General features: G+C 42.0%; 1 non-coding gene across 1 annotated transcript; it reads right to left on the bottom strand.

Moving 5' to 3' along the window:
• Positions 1-325: 325 nt before the first annotated feature.
• LOC125580984 lies at positions 326-432 on the bottom strand. The gene has a single exon (XR_007318696.1). It is a non-coding gene; the product is annotated as a small nucleolar RNA R71 (small nucleolar RNA).
• Between the last annotated feature and the right edge of the window lie 10192 nt (positions 433-10624).

Raw genomic sequence — 10624 nt, 5'->3', positions numbered from 1 at the left:
TCATAGGTTGGGAATCAGAGCACCAGCTGTGGAGAACAACAACTTTGAGATCAAGTCAGGACTGCTTAACACCATAGAGAACAACAAGTATCATGGTCTTGCTGCTGAAGACCCTTTTGATCACTTGTAGAAGTTTGATAAATATTGTGGCTTGTCCAAGACCAATGGTGTTTCTGAAGATGCATTCAAGTTGAAGCTGTTCCCTTTTTCTCTGGGAGACAAAGCATATCAATGGGAGAAGGCTCTTCCAAGTGACTCTGTCAGAACCTGGAATGAGTGCAAGAGGGCATTCCTAGAGAAGTTCTTCTCTACCTCAAGGACAGCCAAGATCAGGAATGAGATCTCTAGCTTTCAGCAGAAGAACTTAGAGGGATTTAGTGAAGCATGGGAGAGGTTCAAGGGCTATTGGTCTCAATGCCCACATCATGGCTTCACCAAGGAGAGTTTGCTTAGCACCTTCTATAGAGGAGCTCTACCACAGTGCAGAAACAGGACCAAGGAGAGTTTGCTTAGCACCTTCTATAGAGGATCTCTACCACAGTGTAGAAACAGGCTTGATACTGCCAGCAATGGTTTCTTTTTGGGAAGAACTGAGGAAGAGGCAGAGGAACTGTTAGAGAACATGGCCAAGAGTGACTCAGTCTACAATGAGGAACATGATAGGATCAACAAAAGTGATGATCAACAGACAAAAAAAGAGATCAAGTCCTTACAAGACAAGATGGATTTGCTTCTTTCCAACCAAGCTAAACAGGAGCAGATGAACTTTGTGGGTGGTCCTAGTCAAGAGGTTCCTCCTAAGATCAATGAGGTTGATGGTTTAGAAGGCCAAGAGGAGCTGTGCTTCATCAATGCTAATGGCACATGGTACAGGAAAGAGCCCAATTTTCAGTACCAAAACAATTATCAGCAAAAGCCTTACTACAACAATCAGCAAGGAGGTTATCAAGCCAAGCAGAACTATCCTCAAGCCAACCAGTCTCCTCAGACTCAAGGAAGCTTTTCTCAAGCTCAAGCTCCAGATTCAAGTGTGGATTCTATGTTCAAGCAACTCTTGGAATTTCAGTCCAGAAATGAGAAGACCATGATTTATGAGTTCAAGAACATCCATGCAAAGATTGATGGGAACTATTCTGACCTCAACAACAAGTACATGCAACTTGCCTCTCATCTCAAGGCTTTGGAGAGTCAAGTTACTTCTATGCCTTCATCCTCCAAGCAGCCAATGGGGTCTCTACCAGGGAAACCAGAAATGAACCCCAAGGAGTCTTGCAATGTTGTCTTCTCCACTACTTCTTCAAAGATTGAGCTAAGTGATCATGAGAAACAGGAGGATGAGATTGAAAGACTGGTATTTGGAACTGAGTTTGGGGAAGTTGAGAGATTTGTTGTGACCACAGCTGAAGCACAGATTGTGAAGGACGCTGCCAGGAAGGTTGAAGCAACGAATCTGCAAAAAGCTGAGCACAAGGCTGAGAAACAAGTTGAGAAGAGAGCTGGCAACAAGCTGAAAGAGGTTAAGCTAGAGGAAGCCACTGAGATTGAGCTATCACCCTATGATAAGCTCCCTTTCCCCCAAAGAGTTCTCACCAAAGCTCAGAAGAAGGTGCTGTCCAAGTTCAGGAAAGATCTTAGTGATGTTGGGGTCAGGCTTCCAGAAATCTCGGGTATGCGTGAAGCTCATGTCCAGATGATGCTCATGAAGGACATTCTAGACCACCAAGCTGAAGTGGGCGAGCTTTTGGACATCTCCATTCTGAAGATTGAACCACCAATCCCTCCAAAGTCCCTCCCTAAGCTTGAGTTTCAAGGGATGTTCACCTTGTCTTGCTACCTTGGTAAGCTCACTTTTGATGATGCTCTTGTTGATTCTGGTGCAAGTGTGAATGTGATCTCAATGGAGATGATGAAGTCTAGGGATTGAGAGCATGGAGCCAAACACATCTTCCCTACAGTTTGGAGATTCCTCTTCTACAACCCCTACTGGTCTCATCAAGGACTTCCCTTTGAAGATTGGAGCATGCACCATTCTTATAGAACTCACTGTTCTGAAGATGGCAACTGAGAAGAGAGTCCCATTGATCTTTGACACTCCATTCCTCACAACAGTGGGAGCTTGTATAGACTTTGCCAACAAGAAGGTCACACTCCTAAATGTGAACAAAGTTGTCTCCTATCCACTACAATCCCCAAAGATGAATGCTGAGTATTGTGGAACAATCACTTGTGGAGCATCCTCCATTGAGAAGACCAAGGCTGAAGGGGTTGGTATTGAGAAAGAAGGTGTTGCTGGAGAGTCCTTTAAAGAGCTGTGTGATGAGCACTTGGAAAGTGCTAAAAGGGAGGAGGTGAGTAGAGCCACAAAGGCTGCTCATGACAAGAAGAAGATTGTGAAAGAACCTCATCCTCCACCTCTTGATAAGACTCCTCACACTCTCACTATCCACCCAATGAAGCTTAAGGATGGGGCCATTGAGTACAAAATCAAGTGCAAGGGAAGGTCTAAACCATTCTCAAGTGCAAGAGCCATCATCACTCCTCAGCTCCAAAATGATCCAATCAAGCTTCAAGAGCTTCTCTCTCAAATCCTCACCATCACTCTTGAAAGTGGGAAGGATCCTCCTCCTCCACTCTCCGCTTGAGGTACCACTCCAACATTTCCATTGTATATACCAGTTTATCTTTGCATATTGCTTTCCTTTGGGTATCTCTCCCTTACTCACACAGAGACTGTGTGATTTAAGTGTGGGGGAGGTACCAAGTATTTGATCATGTTTGCTTTGATGATTTTGAGTCTCATGCATTGCATTGTACATACATATATGCATAGAAAAACCAAAAAAATTTCAAATTTTTGAATCATATAGTTGCATCACTTGCATTCTAAAGATTGAGTCTAGAGCATATATGATGCATTCACTTGCATATGGAGCAGCTGGTTGATATTGCCTTGTATAGAACACTGGTTTGCACTGAATTTGACACCCTAGTTAAACATATTAAGTTGCTTAAGCATCTTTTAAAAGGCTCGCATGCTTCGAGCCTTGAAAACTCTTCTTGAAACTTGTTTGCTTGCTTGATATTGACATTGTTATTAAGATCAGCTCCAATCTGAACTTGGCTTGAATGAACTTAATCTCTCTTGCATATGGGCATTTACATATTTGATCATGGGTCTCATACACATTTGGGTTATCTTTCCCTTTTGTACCACTCTTTGTTAACCCAAATGGCGCTTCCTTACCCTTGAACCCTAGCCATTCTTTGAAGCCTACATTGATTTGCATGAGTGAGGCCTCTTTTGATAGTTTGTCATGTGCAAAATCTTGTAAGTAATGGGAGCGACATTGATTTGTTCTCATCTCTTGCTAGCATAGGGTCATCATTTGAGCTAGCTTCTAGGATGGTGAGTGGGGTCTTTGTTCCTTAAAGGTTTATATCTTGGGTTTGGGAAGTGATAAAGTTGAGATTGATGAACAAAAGATTTTCATGAGAAAGAAAACCCCTAGGGACCTAGAATAGAAAAATAAGAAACCTCTTGATTGTATTGTTTGAGACATTCCCCCTCTATAAAAAAAAAAGAAGAAGAAAAAGAAAAAGAAAAAAAAAATTCAATAAGATAGTGGGGAAGGGATAATAAACAGTGTTAGAGCTTAAAAATGTGAAAAGTGAATAAGAGGTCCTTAGTGGTTGAGTCTTAAGAAAAGAACTAGATTTTGACTCGCGCTTTGAAAGCGCGGGTTTATTTTTGTTTTTTTTTTTTCAATTGACAAATATTTAGTAAATGTCACATTTTCATATATTTGTGTTTTATTTTATAAAAGACTTAAAAATTTTATCTTTATTTATCGTATTTCATTTTAAATGACTATTTATGTTAAAAAAATTAAACTTTATTTTTTTAATGAATTAAGTTGGTATAACTCTGATAAATTAATTTTATTATGGGGTTAATATTTTAATTAAAAAATTATATACTTTTAATAAAGATTTATACTTTTCAATAAAAAAATTCAATTATTTTTATGAATGCTTAAATTATATTAAGAAAAGAAAAAAATAATAATTAAGAATAGTTGAAAAAAAATTATTTGAACTTGGACTCAATGGTCCAAAGGAAAAAAAAAGGTGAGAATTGAATCTGATTTTTTAATAGGCCCAAATGGCCCAAGAGAGATTTGATTTGGGCTGGATCCAAAAATAATGACCCAATATAGATTTGTTATTAATATTACTTAATTGCCCTTAATGAAACATGCAATGTTAGTGAAGGAAACATGCCCCTAAGGTAATTATGACAATAGGATCCTGCTTTAATAGTATAGATGTTGTTCATTGGGTGAGTGATGTGAGTGTTTTTCATTTTGGGTTATGGGATGAATGAAAAGGGTGTAGAATTTGTAATCACTTAGGAATGTGGTAGAATGATGAGGATTGATCCATGTATGCATAAATTTCTCCTAGTCTTAGATAAATTTTGCATAATGATCAAGCTCTTTGATTCTTGAGTGATTGCCACCTTAAAATGACAACATTTGAATCCTTCTCTTCATTAATATTAGACCATTGCTTACCTAGCCAAATGATTGAGATCATTGTGGGAACCGAAATTTGCACTGTCGATTTCCGTTTAAATAAGGATTAAGGAAACTAGGAAAACCCTAATTTCCCAGAGGTCCCGGATATCTGCTAATACCACACGTCAAGCAATCAGAACACAAGAATAACAACGATAAAGTATTAGAAATCGAAAAGAGAGCAAAGTAGATCTTATTCCAAATTCGCGTTTGAGTGTTACAACAAGGTAAGAGCCTGGGCTACGAGAACTGTCGGCGAGATTCCTAGTTCTAAAACCCCAAGACGGCAATAACCTAGTTGAGTCGCATCTCGAATAACAAAAACAGAAATATGCCTAATTGCTCTAAGTGCTAAGTTTGCTCTGAGAAAAGTCCTCCCCATGCCTCTCGCCTAGGACTTCTTATATACTGGCTCCTAGGTCGGTTTACGCTTTTCTTCTTCTGCCCTTAAGCCGCCATAGCATAAAAATGGAGATATTCCATTTTTTCCGATCTTCGTAATTATCTTCGTAATTATCTTCAAAATTTCGTATTTATCCGTGGAAACTTGACTTTTATCTTTCCTTGCGAACTAAACGTAAACCGTCATGCGGCTTACGGGCTGTTGGTTAAGAAATCGTAAGTTGGGCCTCGAGTCATGTCTTAGGTCCCTTTGGGCCGTCTTCTAACTCGAAGCGTTTATTACGGCTTCTTTCGATAAAGAGTGAACTTTCCGCGGTTTTTACCGTAAAGTTTGATCGATGACTTAGAATGGCGGGAAACAAGAAATGGGTTCGCTACAGTCTTCGGGAGATAGCATCGAAGGTTAGACGAGAATGCATGGACTAATGTCGTATTGACGTTTCAGAAGAACTCGGTCGCTACGTAGCGACCGAGCTTCGGCTCGAGCTCGGTCGCTACGTAGCGACCGAGCTTGGCTCGAGCTTGGTCGCTACGTAGCGACCAAGCGGAATGGACGCTCGGTTGCTACGTAGCGACCGAGCTTTGGCTCGAGCTTGGTCGCTACGTAGCGACCGAGTGGAACACACGTTCGGTCGCTGCGTAGCGACCCTTTTTGAGCTCTTGTCCGATGTCTCGTGTTTCCTCCGCAAAGCTTTTCATAAGGAAGAATCTATTTCGAAAAAGTATTTGTCGAAAAGGTTTTTCGTTTTCTTCTTCGGACGTTTTGATCGTTAACTTCGTCGTATCCATAACCGGTCTGGGCATGTTTTTGATGGCTTATGCTTGATCTAAATAGAATTCGAACGTAGCTTTATCTCGGGAACTTTCGTTGTGACGTTCTCTTGACCGAGCATGATTTGTTGCGAAAAGACATACTTGTATTTTGCGGGGATTTGGACGTTAACTTCGTCGCAACCGTTTTCGACCCCAACAATCTTGTGCCCTATTGGGGTCAAAATTGGTCACGACGGAATCGATGTCCGAAAGTCCTCAGAAAAACCGAATCTCGGTCAAAACTTCAAAAGCCGAGAAAACGAACAGAAGAAACGGATCGCCCGGCGAGCTCAGCCGCGACACGAGCCAGCTCGCCTGGCGAGCACGGCCGTGTTGCCGGTCGAGTCGCCGGCGAGCTCGGCCACGACACGAACCAGCTCGCCCAACGAGCACGCCCGTGTTGCCGGTCGAGTCGCCGGCGAGCTCGGCCGCGACACGAGCCAGCTCGCCCGGCGAGCACGGCCGTGTTGCCGTCGAGTCGCCGGCGAGCTCGGCTGTGCCACGGATCACCTCGCCCGGCGAGCACGGCCAATTCTCCATGGACAATTCCGAACCCGGTCCCATCCCATAACCATGCATCTTTGTCCCAAGTTTCTGTAACTCAGTCTTCGGATCCGTGGATACGACACCAATGTTCCGTCTAAAAAACATCGTCGAAAGTATTCAGAAAGTTGGGAAGGTTATGTCTCTCGAATAGTTTCCTATTCTTCGTAGTAGAGCAGGTTACGGTTAACTTAACACCAGCTGCCTCGACTATGCGAAGAAACAGGGTTCCGTTGGAAGAACCATGCCTATACCAACGGCTTCTTCGCGAGTAAAATCGTAAAAACGCTTAAGTCTCGATACGGCCCAAAGAGGGTCCGAATTGCGGACAACGGCCCATCTTTGGTCCCAAAAGACTTGAACCCAAAGACTGGTGTGACGGTTTATCTCGTCCGCGGGGAGAGATAAATGTCAAATTTCCGAAGATAATCACAAAGAAGAAGGAAATATGGAAAAGCCCGCTTCACGACAAATCCGGCCCGAGAAGAGATAAACCGACCTAAGGAGGAGTATATAAGGAGGACCTAGGACGAAGAGAAGGGGAGAGCACATCGGAGCATTCTAAGAGCAAACTTAATACTTAGAGCAATTTAGGCTTTTTTCCGTTTTTACTATCGAGCTGCGACTCGACTAGGTTAGAACTTAGGTGGCTAGACTTGCGAACATACCGACAGCTCTTGTGGCCTAGGATCTTACCTGTTGTTCACGCTCAAACGCGAATTCGGAAATAAGATCTCTTTGTTCTCTTTTCGCTCTTTTACGATTTATTACTTTCGAATCTTTCATATTGATTGTGTTGTGCGTGGCCCAGCAGATAACGGGGACCTTCAAGAAAGGCTAGGTTAACTTGGCTTTCCTCCGATTAACAAAACTCGACGGTGTGAATTTCGGTTCCCACATGCCCATTTGTGAGAATTCACCTTGTGTGTGTGTGTGTGTGAATCAATGTGAGAGCTGGTTTAAAGAACTTGTTAGTTGATGAGTATTGCAACTTGTGTAGAGGCATTAGAGTATGGATAGGCATAGAGAAGCTAGAGTATAATAAGAGAGCTTTCTCATGCTATTTGCTATATTTCTTTAGGATGTTAAATTGAGTGCTAGGAAGTGTTTCTTGTGGCTATGAGCTCCCACCTTCAAACCTCTCTTCCTCTAGCTCTTGAAAGTTTACTTGTGGACAAGTAAAGGACTAGTGTGGGGGAGTTGATATCTTGCATATTTGCATTGTTTTAGTCATTCATTCTTGCACACTTTGATCATCTAGATTAAATCTAGGCATCCTTTAGGTTTCATATTGCATACATAAGTCTTTATTAGGTGTTGGAGCATCCCTTAGAGTCTTTGGAGATATTTGGAGACATTTGGCTCTTAAGGAGTAGAAAATGATCATATCTTGGCGAGTAGAGGAGCTGGAGCGACCTACTGGAGCGAGGTGATACACCCGCTATGGACGAGTGAAGTGTAGAGCGACCCACTGGAGCGAGGTATGACACCCGCTCTGTACCAGTGCGACCTCTCGCAGCGAGGTAGCGTACCCGCTCTAGGCCCAACATCTCGTCGACAACTTTCGAGAACCGGAGCGACCAAGACAGAGCGAGGTGGGTACATCGCGCGCCAAATCCATAAAGTGCGAAGGAAGCCAGAGCGACGTCCCTGAGCGAGGTGGCGAACCCGCTGTGAAGCTGGAGCGACCCACTGGAGCGGGGTCACGAACCCGCGCGTAAGATCTATATTTGGTCGATTTTTCATGTTTTGCTGGACCTTCTCAGACTTGTTTTTGAGGCCCACTAGGTTTTTTAGGAGTCCTATAAATACTCTAGAAACCAAAAATTATGACTTATCTTGTTTTCTATCTAATCAAAAGCCACTTTTGGGAAAAAGATCTAATCTTGATCATAATTTCTTATCTTTGCTTGATTATCTTGCTCTCTAACCATGTTTAACCTTGAATCATCCATGGTTTTGGGGTTATTCGTGTCTATTAGTGAGTAGACTAATCTTGGATTCATGGGCTAGGGTAATTAAGGGTGATTAGAGAAGATCTAGGGTGTTTAGTGTTAGATCTACTTGTTTCCATGCTTGTTGAGGGTTCTCAATGCTATTTTAGTCTTGATCATACTAAAATAGATCTCTAGGCATTTTCTGCCCACAAGGTGTATGAAGAAATGCCTTAACTAGCTCTTCAATGCTTTTAGCTTGCTTTATCTAAGAGATTGGTTGCTAAAGGAGTTAAGATTGCTATTAGACTTGTTATCCATGTTTTCTTTAGTAACATTCAACCTAAGATATTAGATGCTTGAGTTGCTTTACCAAAAGAACATTCATCTAGAGATAGAACTTGTTTAGCTTAGTGTCTAGGCATAAGGAAAGTGTTTGATTGATAGCTTGCCACCTCTAGATTGGATCTGCATCACCCAAGATCAAATGCCTAGCCCCATGAGTCCTCTTGCTTCATATTGAGAAAGAAAGATCATTACTTTATTGCATTAGCTTACTAGTTCTTAGTTCATACCATCTTTAAAACCGGATTGCACTTAGCTTAAACATGAACTTGCATTCCCTTTGCTTTAGAATCACCTAGGATTGGTTCGACAATCTTTTATACTACAACATTTGATTAGGAGCCTTGAAAAATCCTAACATCAGTAAATTCAATATTAAAGAGATGCCAATCTTGGGTTTCTCATCGGGTGTTGATGCTAAACCAAACATTTATTCAAGCGGAATGTAGCACAATCTAGAACACGGATCACTTGAGTAGAACAGCCCACTGTCGTGCTGCTGCTCCTTTTGCGGTTCGACCTTGACACCTAAACTCTCGTTTGGATCAATGATCGAATACAAACAGTAGAGATTAAGTCCGATAGGTTCACCGAGCACCCTAATATCTATTTTCGCTGACTAGGGATGCTCTGCTCATTCACTCAATATCCAGCTATCGACTACACGGTTAATGAGCAGGTTAAACCTAAGATCTAGCAGTAAGTGATCAGGTTAAAGCTTAGGTTAAAGCTAGCATTAAGAACATAGATGAACAAAGACACAATATGGTCGCTTATATATGTTTAACTTTTGCGATCAACACCCTAGAACCCTAGACAAGTTAGCCGACTACTCAGCCATTAAACAAGATGAATAAGACATAATAACTGAATGATACAGCATATAATTCAAAAGAGAAATCAATAGGGTTCATGATGATCTTCTTGGTGAGAAGAAGGGCCGTCTCCCTTACAATAGCAAATCCAATCAAAACCAGTCTAGGTCTTCTTGCAAAACTAGCGTAAAAAGAAAATAAAGATAGGGATGGATTTTTATATGGAGGCGCCATCGACTTCAGAAGAGGGAATAAGTGATTAGGGAAAATCTTTGAAAGATATGGAAACTTCCATAAATATCGGGAACAATCGCCGGGCTGCTCCTAGTGGGATCAACCGTCAGACTGCTCCGCATGATTGTTCCGCGGGGAAGAACTCCAATTATTGCTCCTTTCTTCACGCTTCTTCCTTCAACTCTTTAGCCTACTCCAGACCTGAAATGACTCTAAAGGGACTGGACTAACTCAATAAATCATTGAAAACAAGTTAGAAAACCTTTGTACAATGGTGTCAAAAACACCATATATCAATTCCCCCAGACTTAGATTCTTGTTTGTCCACGAACAAAGGCAAGTATCAAGAACAGGGAGAAAAGTTTGAAAGTGTGGGAACTCTCCTATTCTCAACATCCATACCTTAACCACGAATCTCTGAACCATTCAAGCGTAAACTAGGACCACACACTCTTACCAGAACCTCCACTGATCGCTGTTCGAAAATCGGCTCCATATTCTACATCTCAAACCTAAAAAAGCACACTATCAAGACAGAACTCCCTAATTTCATTTTAAGAGTGGCATGAACCTCTCATCACATGCACCATTCAGGGTAGACGGGCTAGGTGTGGAACAGGATAATTTTATGGTGGAGTTAAAGAGTGTTTAGGGGCTACCAATTTTGTAGAGGATGCAGGATATCGCGCAAAATAGCAAGAGAGGACGGATCCATTGATGTCCACAACCCCTTACTTGTTTTGCTAACACTGGCGCGACTGCTCTGACTGTTCGCCTGCTCTCTATCGTTGGTACCAGCTCTCTCTTTTCTACCTCTCAGTGGTTCACTTTTCCTTGGTTCTCCCCTCATAATCCTCATAGTGTCTCAAAAAGAGAGCTCATGTTCGGAACCTCGGTGTGAAGAAAGATGCCATGTCAAACAAGTAGAAGTAGTTGCAATCGATCTCATCAGAGAGCAACT

The sequence above is a fragment of the Brassica napus genome, chromosome C1, assembly GCF_020379485.1.
Source record: "Brassica napus cultivar Da-Ae chromosome C1, Da-Ae, whole genome shotgun sequence".
Taxonomy (NCBI): Eukaryota; Viridiplantae; Streptophyta; class Magnoliopsida; order Brassicales; family Brassicaceae; genus Brassica; species Brassica napus.
The sequence above is the reverse complement of the archived record's forward strand: the minus strand, read 5'-3'. Positions and strand labels throughout refer to the sequence as shown.